This window comes from Sinocyclocheilus rhinocerous, unplaced genomic scaffold (genome assembly GCF_001515625.1).
Source record: "Sinocyclocheilus rhinocerous isolate Xijiao unplaced genomic scaffold, SAMN03320098_v1.1 scaffold416, whole genome shotgun sequence".
Classification (NCBI taxonomy): domain Eukaryota; kingdom Metazoa; phylum Chordata; class Actinopteri; order Cypriniformes; family Cyprinidae; genus Sinocyclocheilus; species Sinocyclocheilus rhinocerous.
In genome coordinates this window covers 510,556-524,171 of record NW_015647952.1, presented here as the reverse complement: position 1 = coordinate 524,171, position 13,616 = coordinate 510,556, and the positions used below count along the sequence as shown (strand labels likewise).

The following is a 13,616-nucleotide window of genomic DNA, read 5'->3' as shown; positions in this document are numbered from 1 at the left end:
CTGTATTGGAGAGAAAAGAAGTAGCACATTGATCTGCCAATCGCGGGTCTTTCATGCCAAGAACTCTGCTCATATTTTAAAAGTTAACGACCAAACGGATGTTTATAAAAGTTTACATTGCTGTTGCAGATGAAATATAACACAGATAACATTAAATAAATATTTTTTACCACGTTATATGTTGAATATTAGTAACTCAAACCCCTTTTTCTAAGCCTCTCTACCTAACCGCCGGTCGCGTACATCCGCCATGTTTGTAGTTTTTAACGCGTTTTATTCGTGCTTGTAGTTCTGGACAGAATCCTTCACCAAAGCGCAATGGATTGTGGGCAATATTAGCCATTAGAGTGTGCATGGATCCACACTTCAAAAATCGACCTGACTTGGCATACTCTTTTCAACATACTAGCTTTGGGACACACTTATTCTAATCTCACATTTAGGATGGATAGTATGAACATTGAGACGCAGGGCGATATTCCGGCCCGGAACGCACATTTTCAAAGGAGAATAACTGACTATAGCATTGTTTTTCAGATAAACAAGTATGTTAACTTAGCATTCTTAAATATCTGCAAACATATTATGATATTTTTATGCTTTAGTAGAGTCAAAAACGTACATACAACACCTTTAAGCATTGCTTTATTTCAATATTTGAGCGTGTATTTTGCCCGCCTGAATGATAGTATTTATATGAACGTCATCACGTGATGGCGTAACTGAATCAGTTTTTCGAAGCAGTTCATTAAAATGAACTGTGCAAAAAGGAACCATTTCGCGGAAAAGGATCGAACTTGACAGCACTAATTATAATGCCTGCGTCCCAATGTGCATACTATCCATCCTAAATTCTATGTGATATTAGTAATTTTCAATACTATTTAGGGCAGATAGGGTGGATAGTATGCACATTGGGACGCAGGGAATGAATCATTCTTTGGAAATCTCTTCAGTGAATCGATCAAACGGCTCGGCAACCGGTTTGAATCGTTTTCGCGATTCAGGGTGATTCAACTCGGACGGTTCACTCAATCTTTTTGAAGCGGTTTCTCAGTCGGCAAACGTGATAGGGAACTTCAAGAAGTATAAAAACGCATATTGAACTTATATACAATCTGCTTGAAAGCAAACCTGGAAGTTCGTCTTTTTGTTTTTCCAGCGATGAAGATTCATTATGACCAACACGCGCACGTGCGTCCCGAGAACCCCTCTACTGCAGGTAGGCTATAATAATGATACATTTATAATGTTTGTTTACATTCTGCATTTAGATAGGGCATGTTGACACTCGAATTGTTGTCATAAGATTATATGATTTAAATATTCTATATAGTCAACACACCGTGACACCGCCTCCATTTTAAACATTGTTGGCTGTCTCGCCGTTTTACCTCCTTTTTTATTTTGAGGATGAGTGTTAAATGTTAATGCTTTGTAAAGTTAACCATTTCTATCTAGACCAGCGGTTGTGATGATAGAGATCCCAGATATATGACAGGGACAAAATAAGTATTGAAATTATTTACTGACCGTGACAATTTTCTCCACCCTTTATTAATGTTAGATGTATCGGCCTAAACTTGCAGAGAAACGTTTCAGTTCTGTTCATGTGCATATAGTAGTGCTTTTGGCAATTAATATTGTTCTAAAGCAGTTTTACAAATCCCAGTGTGCATGACAAGACTTTCTCCAACAAGTCGTCTTATAAATGTGAAATTATTGCATTAAATATATAATTAACATGGTAACACACAAACTTTGAAAGCCCTAAAAATACATTTAGCAAATTCTTTTTCTCTCTCTGGAGGCCTGTGGGGCCCCAGTTTGAAAACCCCTTGTTCAGACAACCGGCGACTAGTCGAATTTTTAAATATGAAGTTTTGCAGATCCCTAATTTCAATAACCTGACACTTAATCAATTTCCTATTACAGTCTCTTTCTAGTTTTCTTTTCATACACCCACTCTCTTCCTGAGTATTTTCAGTGGTTTTTCCACTCATTTTTTGGCATCTTTCCTCTCACGGAGGCAACTTGACAATACAGCCTGTGCCAAGAACAAGAGAGTGAGAAAGAGAGCGGGACTCCAGCAGCATTCATCTGTGATAATTAAAAGTCATAAATCTGTGATGGTTTTTGTCTATAGGCCTTTAGACCTGATGTTCTTCAAAGAAACATGGAGACAGACCTCAAACACAGATGACACAGACACTTCACTATTGATTCTAAAGGCTCTTTGAAGTCTAAAAGATGCGGTCCCATAATGGAAGAAGGAAGTATATTTTTAATGTCTCGTCCCTCCCTCTCTCGCTTTAGGGGGGGAATTCTCTAAGTTTCAGTCATGGAGAGGGAGGGAAGGGATGAAGCGAGGGAGAGAGCTGAAAGACAGGGCCTCATTGTTTACATGAGGGCACCAGGGTTGAACTGACGTGTGCATTCATCTTTAATGTTCACGCTTAAAATATGAAACTGCGAGGACTGTGTTGACAGACACACACCTACCTTCTCACTCGCTTTCTTTCTTTTGTTCTCTTTTGCTTCACACTTGCATTGCCGTGCTGCCAGGTTGGACTGAGGGATTACAGGCGTCTGCTGGTTGGAAGAAGTGGAAAGACATGATAAATAGAGAAAGGAAAAGAGTGACAGAAACAGACCTGAAATAACAATATAAATAACTGAAGTGCCTCCCTATGTCATTTCCTCTCAAGAATCTGAAACTTTTCTACAGTAAATGCTAATTTATCAATATAAACACATTTCCGAGCAGGTACTGTATAAAATAATAATTTCTCTTGAGGTCTCTTGTGTGTAAGAGATTCCATAAGACAGTATTGTTCAGTCATACATGAATAAGTGTCAGTGAAAGGACATTTCAACTGTTAGAGCACCATAAAAAATGAAATGCATTTATAATACCAAAAAAAGAAAGAAAAAAAGATGGGCATGGGCATCTGAAAAGAGAAAAACACACAAATGAACATTTTTTGCTGTTAGTTTCTAGTAGGCTTTGCTTGCAGTGTACTAGGGCTGCACGATTGACAAAAATCATAATTGTTGATTATTCCCTTGAAATTGTAATTGCGATTTATTAATTACGATTATCACAATTTACACTGAATGATGTTTATACCATTGTTTGATGCAACTGCATGCCGTATTTTTATATGAAAATAAACAAGCTGAAAACACTTAACTGAAAAACCTTTCTATAGTTTCTATAGTATTAAGCCTCAAATGTCAAATATACATCGGATTGGTTTCTTCTTTAAATTGTAAAAATATGAATGGTATTATAATGTGAAACTAAAACAATGGAAAAACCCTTAAGATAACATGTAGAAAGAAAAAAAAACATATATTAAGCGTGCAGAATAACATAAATTGACTTTTAACGATTAATTGCCGCTTTGAACAATTACGTAATTGTGGCATTGTAATCGCGATTAGAAATTCGATTAATTGTGCAGCCCTACAGTGTACATTATAATTGCATGGAAAAGAGTGACCAATAAGTAATGTTAATAGATTTTTAAAATTATTTATTTCTTTAGTCACAGCTTTTTTTTTGCTGTGAGTAGCATTTTGTGTCTGAAGTTCGTTTTTACTAAAGTTCTAGTAAAAAATATTGTATTTATAGTATTATAGTAATTGTATTTTTTTTTAAATTTTGTTTGTTAAATTTCTGCGTTGTTTGTTTTGTAAATCTGTCCCAGTGTGATGCAGGTTTTGCAAAGAGGCTGTTACTGAAGGGTCAGGCAGTTAAAAACTATACTGGACTTGATTGAAAACCTCTAAATGTGAGTGTACAGTAGCAAAGCACTGTATTTCTTTTTGCTTGTTATTATGGCGATTATGTATACAAGTCTTAAAGGGAAATCCACCCCAAGATAAAAATTTTATTATTGTTATACTCACCCTCATAGCGTTCCAAAACTGAATGACTTGCTTTCTTCTGAGGAACACTAAAGTATTTTGAAGGACGTTGGGAACCAACCAACATTGGAGACCACTGACTTCCAATGTACGGACCAAAAAATATGTTCTTTTTTTCTGCAGAGTCATACAGTTTTGTACCCCAGTGAGGGTAAGTAAATGATGACTGAATTTTCTTTTTTTGGGTTTGGAATGATATGAGAGTGAGTTTTTGTTTTTGGCTGAACTATTTTTTTTAAAGACAATGGTATGTTTAATAGTTAGAATCAGACAATGGGTATAAAAAGCTACACTCTGAATAATAATAAATATTTTTACTGTAAACTTGAGTAACATTTAAAGTGCACCTCAGAGAAAGAAAAAAATAAAATATATATGATTTGATAATATTAGTTTATTCCACCAGCTTTAGGCTGTTTGTGGTTGACTGTCCTTGTAGCAACTTGACATTCATTTAGAACATGCAGTGACAAGTGTGCATTTATCTGCATTTTACAACAGCTTTACATATCAGAATTTAGTGCCAAAATTCTCAGTTTTATAATGAGCATTCTGACATAGGCCTCATACAGTAATTAACCCCCCGTAGCACCCGAACAAAGCCCTGTTAATGCCCCTGGGCCAACAGAGGGTGTGCAGCATGTGTGTCTGACAGAATGGGGTGATAATGATGTTGGGGAAAGAGCTGCTGTATCTGTCTGCTGTGCTGCTGTCTGTTAAAAAGTGAATCTCTCCAGAGTTCCTTAAAGTGTCAGTATATAGATGGTTTTCTAAAGAACCATAACACTTTCTTTAAAGGCATCAGAATATGACGTTTTATTGTTAAGATGTATTATCCATTGGATTTGAGCATATGTGCTTCATTAATTTAAGGGGGTCTGAATACTTTCCGTACCCACTGTACATACAGATACTCTGCAGCAAAATGTGTTTTGCTCTTTGTCCATGGGCTTTTCTTTAAAATCATCAAATGTGTTTAGCACATTAAAGTGCCTCTTAAAAGTAGTAAGAAAGGAAAAGGATATTAATTTGTGTGCTAGTCACTGCATTACTGTAATTAAGAATGTTGTGAAAGCTGACATTAACAGTGCCACTTAAAATAAGCAGTTACAAGCAGCCCTAGCATTGAAGCCTTAAAATAAGATTTAACAGGAAGTGTATTTGCAAACATGCGATCAAATGATAATTTAGTTATTATAAAACATGTTCCCTATCTGCCATATTTCTCTATATTTAATTGAACTGATCAATTTAATTGACAGTTGACACATTTCTACATTTCACATGATTTAATTAAATGTGAGAAATTTATTCATTTTGAGCAATTTTTGTGATAGTTTTGAAATTGTATAAAAGTTGTCATTGTCAGCACAAACAAACTGGAAAAAATACTCTGAACTGATACGAAGAACTGTCATCTTTTTAATTTATCCGTCAATTTTAGAATTAAACAATTAATATTTATTGAACTAATAAGTTTCTTAAATTTGCACACTGGATGCGTAAAGGTGATTTCACTCAAAAAAAAACAAAAAACAAATATATAAATAAGTTATACACCTCGGCTTTACCTGGTGAGCTGTTTTGTTGTTGTGAAGATCTTTCAAACATTTACCAAAAATTTAAATTAAGTGATATTATGAATGACACTGATTTTATTCTGTGTATTATATAATTGTGTATTACATAGTAGTTAATTGAACTATTTATTTGTTTTCAGCATTTTGATTTTTAAATTAAATTAAATGGATCGTCAATGTATTTTTGGTCAAAATGGTTTCAATGATTAGAAAAATCATATAAAATAGTTAAATACAGTTTTTGTATAAAGCTTACAAGTCAAGATTGAAAACAATATTTATAATATTCGCTTTGATGCTTTTCTGGTTTAAGAGTGAAATATATTGAGTAATATTTTCATTATGTACAGTGATTTTTTATTTATTTATGTGTATGCTAGTGTGGAATAATGTCTGTTGTATTTTTATTAGTCTGCTTTGGCTATTTTTTATTGGTCTGCTTTGTAGCTGTGATTAATGGATTTATCTGGTGGACTGGTTGACAGATTTTTCGCTCTTTGTCAGGGTGTTATTACTTGTCAGGGTGTTGTTAACTGTCCCTGTGAACCGAGACTTGAATTAGTCAGCTTATGGGGAATTCATAATGACTCATGAGGTGTATTTGAGTGAAAGTAATTACAAACAAACACTAAGAGCTCATATAACAACCACAGCAGTCCGGACGTCTGTGACGACAGGTGTCAACCTCAGGTCTGTGCGCGCTTGTACAAAGACGCCACTGAGTTTTCTGATATAAAGAGAGTCCATTTTTTTTCTGAATAGCCTGGAGGTTGAGCAGATCTTTATCGCTTCAATCATTTACAATTAGTTGAATTTAAGGACAACCATTTAATTTCCCTTTAGTTCTTCTGTCTTTATCTTCCCATCAGAGTGTGTGCTGACGTGAACACATTCATTCCACCGCCACGCGGAAAGTCCCACATTCAATCTCAAATTCTCGCACTCGGTAATCTTCTGTTAAACATGATGTAATTAATCTTGATACTAGATAAGACGTTTCTTTGCTTTATCAAGAGGGGCACAGGTATGCCCTTCACAGGCATCAGCACGACATGTAAATATCCAATGATAAATGTTGATATGATAAATGATAAATGTTGTATCGCTAGAAAATAACAAATTCATTAATACAAATGTAGCCGTATTTAGACCTGTTCCAGTTTCATATGGCCAAAATTGCAAACCTCATATAAAAAGTGCTCATTTAATATTAAGTTTGACCTCAGTTAATGTTTAGTTAAGTAGCTCATTTCACTGACCGTGAACAAGTCTTTTTTTCAGGTCTTGTGTTGAACCTTATTATGGAGAGTTCCTTGTGCTTTCATTTGTTCATCTTTTGACTTCTTTTCATGTGAAATCAAACATAAAGAAAGAGAGACAGGTGGGGGTGTTTCATATGTTTTTCTGACTTTCTGTTCTTAATCAGTCGAGATGGTTTGGTTATCAATAGTCCGTCCACCATGCGTGACCCGCTGGCAGCAGCTGGAGAGAACAGAACAAACAGGCCTCTCATTTCAGCCTTTTTTCTGATCTGTCAGCTGCTGTTAGGAACAATCGCTTTATTTTTCTAGTAATTATCTTCCAACAGTAGTTTAGACCTGGAGGGGTGTTAAATATGAAATGTCTAACAACTTGATATATTATTTATTTATTTGCATTCAAATGGATTCATAATTGTGCATTCATTTTTGTATTCATTATATACTATTATAGTATTTATTCATATATCGAATTAGCTTTTTTGCATTTTCTTTGATTTTAAATTAAGTTTAAGGTTTAATAATTTTGTTCTTTGTATGTGTGTTTTTTTAAATAATTGTATTCATTGTATTTTCCTTTTTTCAATTTTCAGTAGTTCAGTAGTAGTTTTTTTTTTTTTTTTACGAATTTTATTTATATTTTTTTTATTTTAGTACTTTACCTTATAGTTTTATAGTTTTAGTTTAAAATAACACTGGCATAGAACATTCTGTAAGGATTCACTCAAGGTCAAGGTACTGTTTATTGTCTCCCATAGGAGACATTTGACCTTGACTCACCCTCATGTTGTTCCAAACCTGTATGAGTTTTGTCCATACAATGGAAGTCAATAAGGTCTAATGTTGACTTGGACCCCATTCACTTCCACTGTAATAACAAAAACAGTTAACACATTCATCAATATATTTTCCTTTGTGTTACATAGAAGAAAGAATGTCAGGTTTGGGACGGCATGAGGGTAGGCCTGTCGCAATAATCAATATATCGACTTATCGTGCAATATATGTACATGACCTCAATAATTTTTGGTGATGCAATATATAGCCCATTATATTTACATAAAATTAATGTCACCATGTTTTTTACAATCCACTTGCACCTGTGTCTTTTGCAGCTTTTTCTACTTGTTACTTTGCACTTTTTGTTAGAAAATGTTTATTTACTATTTATTCAAGTTTTTTAAGGCATCTAATATTTTGATATTTAATTTCCATGATCTAAATATTCATAAATATTAAAAGTTTGTTGTCATTTGGAAGTTTGTAGGATTATATATTCAGTGGCATAAAATGGTCTTTAAAATGACATTAATATCGCTTATCGCAATAATTTCTGGGGCAATGTATCGCACAACAAAAAGTTGTTATCGTGACAGGCCTACATGAGGGTGAGTAAATGATGACAGTTTTTGTTTTTGTGTGAACTGTGCTTTTTATTTGACACTCAAAGTTTGCACATGAAACAAACTTTTTAATCGCCAGCAAAATGACCCCTCTTCACTGATGCCAGGAGACCAGCGTCCACTTTAAACTCATGCGGCGACTTCAGTCCACAGAAAAAGTTCCCTGGCTTACAGTTGTCTGTTAAAAAGTGTTTTCACAAGCACAAATTTACATAGCCTACCTTTTTGATTTACCTCGTGGGCAAGTGTGTTTGCGTGCAATTGCGTGTGTGCATATTTGCGGCCGTTTCCTTTTAAGCGCCGAAAATTATTAAAAGGCTGTTACAAACAGATCCTCATCTCAAAAACACGCAAAACGGTTACTTAGCCTTGAAGTAAGATGCCTGTGCCCGCACACAAACACATACAGGAATGTGGCTTTATGAATATTATGGAGGTATGGCAGTTCAGGGGGAGTCATGGGGGAAATATGCTGCTCTTTGATGCTTGTTTAATGTGTTGAGGAAAAAAATACACATGTGTTATTGTGCAAGTAACACCGCACCTCTTTCTCTATGTCTGCTTCCTCCTGAGGCTTCACTGTGGATGATCCATTGTACATCGGATGACCTCGGCGAATCGTGTGATGAATGCCTTATATTTTAAAGTGTAGGCTTGGAATGGCCTGAACCCTAACAAAATTCTAAGCATGCATTATCGACAATTATTGACAACTTCTGCTGAACTCTCGAGGCCAGGAAAGTTTGAGTGAGCTTAAGGTGGTTCTGTGTAGCCTGTTACATAGTAACCTAGATAAACAGAAGAAAGAATTTCTCACTTGTATCACTAATATGTGCAAAGAAACTGACACGAACCTCTTTGTACTTGTGCACTTTCATGTTTGCATCGGCAGACTTGCTCAGGGGCATGCTTTGAAAACACACAGTAAGCTTTATATCTAGTGTGCAGTCATGTTTTCACACAGTATCACTACAGTTCAGCAAGTGATTTATTTCCCTTTGAGGAATGAATTTCAAATAAAGTTTGAATGAGCTTGCTTTGGACTGTATGGATACATTGCGAGTTTCTTTTGTTGTTTGTGGTAGATTTGCCCAGCTAAGCGTACTGTGTGTTAGCTTGTCCAACCAGTTCACCTGTCTGTTTAATCAGTCTTATCGTGACACATAATCACACTTTTTTCACTGTTATAGATCTGTTATCATTCTATTTACCTGCAACTGTATTCTAATCCAAGCATCACAAATAATACAGTGTGAATATGTAGAGTAATATGACAGTTTAATATGTACTGTATAACTGTGTGTTTCATGTTAATTCCTGTTCATTTTAGCATTTTGTAGTTTAACTCGTATTGCATACCTTCAGTTAAATGGTATTTCTACAAATAAGCTATGTATGACATGTATAACTTTATTTCTTATAATATTAGTCAAAGCTTTTTTAGTTTTAACTGCCATTGTTCAAAAGTTTGCGGTCACTAAGATGTTATGTTCTTGAAGTCTCTTAAGCTCACCAAGACTGCATTTATTTGATCAAAAAACACTAAAAACATAAATTTTGTGAAATATTATTACAATTTAAAATAGCAGTTTTTGTATTTAATAGATTTTTAAAATGTGATTTATTCCTGTGCAGGCAAAGCTGAATTTTCAGCATAATTGCTCCAGTCTTCAGTGTCACATGATACTTCAGAAATCATTCTAATATGCTGAACTGCTCAAGAAACATTTCTTATTATCAATGTTAAAAGCAGTTGTGCTGCTTAATATTTTTGTAGAAACCATGATTTTTATTTTAGTATTCTTTGAATGTTTTCCTCAGAGGTCAAAATTGGTTGATTTGACTTGATTTGACTTGACTTGACTTGACTTTATTTTACTTTATTTTTGGCTCGGCAGAATCCATCATAATTTTAACTGCTTGTTTAATCCCCTTGCCATAAATACATTGATTAATGTACATGACCAACAGAGTCTGCACTGACCCATCCTACAATAACAGCTTCTGCGCAAAGCCTGAATCACGTTGTAACTGAATCACAAAACAATCTGTGCCGCATAAACTAAGATCAAACCGAAATGACCAGGGACCTTGTTAAAAATAAACTTCAGCCACACTTTCCTAACATTACGGTTCTTCAGAAGGATAAGTAAAGCAATGCATATGTTTACCAAAAGCACTGTTTTTTTTACTCCTTGACATGCTTTATTCTGCACTTCTGGGAGACACATTAACATCATAGCTCATGCTTTAAAAAAAAAGAAAAATGAAATATGAAAAGCAGCATGAAATCCTTCATCCAATCCTACTAATTATCCTGATATGAGGAGGAACATAGCAGGATAATGACAGTGTGCGTTTTGATCTTTGTGATTGTGTGTGTGTGTTATAAAGACTGGAGACGGTCCAGAGAAAACAGGATTATGGTCCAGTCTCTATGGGATGTTAGTCACACATGCTGGAATCGGTATCCAACAGTCAGAACCGGCACTGAAACTTTGGGCCACTTCCCATTGGGCGAGTTCAGTAGAGTGTGTGTTTCTAAGTGAAACACAGAACGATCATTTGTATGTGTGTTACATGTGAGGTTTTGAGAGGCGCGTTGAGGCATGTTTCTGTGCCATCTGTGGGTTCTGTTGTAATTAACATGTCAGATCTCTCTGTCGTGTTCAGTCTAGCTCGTTGTGTGTGTGTGTGTACTCATATGTGGTAATTAAATGTTTTCTCACTGGATGAGTGTGTGTATGAGTGATAATTTAGATGTCGTGTGGTACACATAAGCAGCAGTCATTTATGTGTTGGTGTGAGCTTGTTTTTAATCATTAATGAGCATGTTTGTGTGCAGTTTCACTAAACTTTGAGCTCTCTTAAAGCCATAATTCAGCCAAAAATTTAATTGTCATAATTTACTGTGATTCCACAATCCAAACCTGTATAACTTCTTTCTTCCATAGAACAGAACATAAAAGGAGTTCTTTTTTTTTCTTCAGAAGAATGCTTCTAGGAATCATCAAGCACAAAAATCACCCCAAACAGCTTATAAAAGTAGTTCACATGTGTTCAAATTTTCAGAAGTAGAGATGCACTTTATTTAAAACATATTGGTTAATATCCATTATTAAATTTTTTTTTTAGGTTTGGTTGATATTGTATATCTAATTGTGCCTGCTCATTTTTAGCATATTTTTACAGTTAGATTAATCAAAGAGTCAAAGTTAGTCTTTAACAACACAAGTATTCTAATAATGTTGTTAAATGTAATCTTTAGCAACTCTTAAAATGAATGTCCACATTACATACTGTACATTTATAATGTTGTGATTATGGATGTAACGATACATTCAACTCACAATGTGATATGATTCACGATATTGGTTTCAGAATACATTTTATCTCACAATTTTTTTAAGAGACAAATTATAAATGAAAAGTTGTACTTTTATAATTTTTTTTCAGACAAAATGCTGCACATTTCTTTGTGAAATTGAAGCATGTCAAATAACAAAACTAAATTGAAATTCTAAAACAAATCCCAAAATCAAATAAATGATACAAATTAATGAAATCTCTTCATATAAAAAAACTAAGGCTTTGCCTTTGCTTTTTCCATTTATTATTAGAGGCATCCACTGCATTTTAATCATGATCCAAACAAAGATACTGCATATTTGCAGCATGAGCAGTTTTTGATTTAAATTAGATTGTATAATTTCGAAATTTGAAGCAAGATCTGAATTTAGCTTTGTGAAACTATACTACATAAAATATCTGAATGAAACAACAGCAGAAGAGCTGTATGAAAATGCAAATTCACTCTGACAGCAGGTGGCGCTTATTGAACAGCGCAATATATAGTGTTTTCTTGGTTACTTGCCGTGCTTATGAACACTACTTTAATATGTATAATACAAAGACAAGGTGAAAAGAAAATACCATCTAAACTTTTCTGAAGATGTCAGTTCCTCTGTGAGATGCTTTCATATAAACCCCCACTCCCAATTGTATCGCGATTCGTTTAACTTGAATCGTCACATTTCACATTGATAATGATTGGTTTTACTTTAGAAAAGTGAAGTAAGGATTGCTTTATTTAAAAATTTTTTAATGAGGGAACTTGGATTGTAGTATACAACTACAGTAGAAAAGTCATACGGGTTAGGAATGACGTTTGAGAGTGAATAAATACAATTTTGATATTTGGCTGAACTATCCCTTCACATTCTAATTAGGTGTGTTTGTGTACTTTTACTGTCAGTCACTGTCAAGGTTTCAGATGTAGACGTTAATGCTTAAAGCTGTGTTTGCAAGTGTTTGCATTCAGATTGCCATGTAGAGACGGTTTCTCCTTCTAATCTTCATCAGGCCAGGTGTTACCTCAGTAATCTCTGTGTCTCTGAGAGCGTGATATATCTGTAAAGCTCTCTTTAACTACAGCAACTGTGGAACTGGGAGTAACTAGCTGTCATAGTTTGGTGCATTATGAATGCTTTAGCCCTGGCCTAATAACTAGCTGTCAGAGTTGACCACCGGTATTAAGAGATCTGGATACGACAGCAACTTCAGAGTTTTTGCACTGAATTATGGAGTCTATAATAGTAAGTGTGTGTATCTTGGGGCAGAATATCCCTTACTGACGTCAGATTTGTTAAAAGTTTGAATATGCCAGCAAAAACCAACAATAACAAAGAGTTCCTTGGTACTGCAATGTTTTGGCCATTTTTTTGTAGTGGGAGGATTTTCATTTGAATGTCATGTACTAATATTTAGAATTTAGAATCATTTTAAATAGTCATACATAAGTGTAGTAAGTCTCTAAGAAGATCCTCAAAAAACAGTCTGATGTTATCACGCTGGCTTGCAGGCAAGTTTTACTCCACACAAGCATTCACAAAGAGAAATATCTAGCTGATGAAATATTTCAGAGTAGAGCAAAACTAGAAAGTCTGTATTCACTATAGACATTTTAATGACTTTTCTGTGGCTTTTTAAGCTTGTACTTATTTGAGGTGCTTAGGTTTTCCATGACCGTGGGAACCCTGTGGATTGTTTCAGATGCGTTACATCAGTGTGATTGTATTATGAGTTCTTCTGCTTCCTTATTTTGCCAGAAAATGAGCCGAGAGGTTTGATATTTATCTCCATTCACAGATGTACACACAAACTCAAGAGCCTTCCTGCTTTGAAGTGCTTATCTCTGACCACAAACACAAAGAGCACAGTGTTGCGCATCTGGGTGATTTTATTCTTGCCGATGTGAGAGAGGTTTGGAATAAAAGCAATGAGGAAAAGGAGAATATAGTGACAGTCTGTTCATCTGATAAAACTGCACTGTTCGTGAGAGGACTTAAAGAGAATTTCTAAAATGGCAACCTTGTCGTATTGTCTCTATTACCTGTTCGTGTAAACCTATTACACTCTACTAAATATAAAAAAAGCCAAAT

The 13,616-nt window shown here is 34.8% G+C and overlaps 1 long non-coding RNA gene across 2 annotated transcripts in view; it reads left to right on the top strand.

The window, feature by feature from the left end:
• Positions 1 to 995: 995 nt before the first annotated feature.
• The window catches only part of LOC107709412 (uncharacterized), a 154,666-nt gene continuing 142,045 nt past the window's right edge, over positions 996 to 13,616 (top strand). For both annotated transcript variants that reach the window (XR_001636497.1, XR_001636496.1), the window contains exon 1: positions 996 to 1,222. This is a non-coding gene — a long non-coding RNA (uncharacterized LOC107709412). The remainder of the gene's footprint in view (positions 1,223 to 13,616) is intronic.